Below are 1,546 nucleotides of genomic sequence, written 5' to 3'. Positions count from 1 at the left end.
TTGGAACTTGAAACCCTGGTGATGGAGCCTCCAGCCTCACAGCAACATTCAAGCCACAACAGGATGACAAACTGACAGACAAGTTCATCTCCTTTAGTTGTTCCAAACTGTTCCACTCACTTCCTGCCCCCCCACGTGTTTCAGCCATCTGCCGGCTCCCACTCACTGGCTGGCCCCACCCCTTACCTGCTCCAGCTGTCCACAGGCTCCCAATTCCTGCTGGCCTCTCTCCATTCACCTGGAGACTATCAAAGCAGTTCTTGTATTTGTTGAAACCATCAATTCATTGCTGTTGACATAAGCTCATTATTTCTTCGAGTTCTTCTTTTCAAATTTGGCCTCATAACTCATTAATCTTGTAAACACTCAGTGCTGTTGAATTTTTTTTTTTTTTTTAATATATACCATAACTAAGTTTTTGAGTTCTTTTCAGTGGAAAATCTAATCCATATAACACAAGACCCCATTATTAAAGACTAAATCTCTACTATTTACATATACAGTCCCTTACGTATACTGGGTCTTTTGTCTTTTTGTAATTTATTTTGTTTTATTACTCACTTAGGAACCTCTGTTTTACATAAAAATAACATGACATTTGTTTAAGAGAATCTTCGCTTCATTAATCTCCACCTGAATCACCATAGTGAAGTGATTGAACATTTGCAAGCACATATTTTCTATTTAGGAAATGAGAATATACAACTGGGCTGAATGTACATTAAATAAATTAAGGTATAATATCTATGTGAAAATAATAAGCACTTATTAAACATAGCCCTCTTATTTCTTCTATTTAACACTGAAGCTCATAGATATGAATTCCTCAAGGGAACACATTGTATATAAAATATGCTCAGAAACATGTATTGTGTTCAGTGTTTTCTGTGGCAAGAGCTTTTCTCAAACAAATAATAACATGTCACTCACAATTTTCTTCCATCTCTTCCTGCTATTCTGTTGATTTGGTATTTAACAGAGGATAAACTCTGTGCTCACAATCATAATCAAGTAATGTCTAGAGAATAAAACTACTGAGGTTAAGTCAACCCTCAATTCATTTAATGACTGATGTCCCCTTCTTTCAGAAATACATCACTTGTTCCTCCAGTAGGAAAATCTCTGTTGTGTCCCAAAAAACAGCATGTAGATACTCTGACATTGATTCCAGCAGGAAACTCAGTGTGTAACAGTGCAATCTCGCTTCTCAATTGTAGCCTGTGGATTTTTTTTCCTACATCATTTAATTTATGAATAATGCATTATTTTTAACTGGAGCCACAGAAGCTATGCACGTTTCTATCAAAGCTGTGGTAAGCCAGAACGAGCTATCAATTAATAATAATCATTTAAAAATAATACTACAATAATTCGATACAGAAACTGCCTGCATGCACATATTTGTGCACATATACACACACTCACATACACACACAGAAAAAACCTGGAACACATATATGTATTTTTTGATTAGCTGATTTGTGTAGTTTGCTGTTGTTTTATGGTGGCGTCCAGTCAGCTCCAACTCATAGCAGCCCTATGTAAA

This window comes from Orycteropus afer, unplaced genomic scaffold (genome assembly GCF_000298275.1).
Source record: "Orycteropus afer afer isolate SDZICR_OR568_19922 unplaced genomic scaffold, OryAfe1.0 scaffold00484, whole genome shotgun sequence".
Classification (NCBI taxonomy): Eukaryota; Metazoa; Chordata; class Mammalia; order Tubulidentata; family Orycteropodidae; genus Orycteropus; species Orycteropus afer.
Note: the sequence above shows the minus strand (reverse complement) of the source record.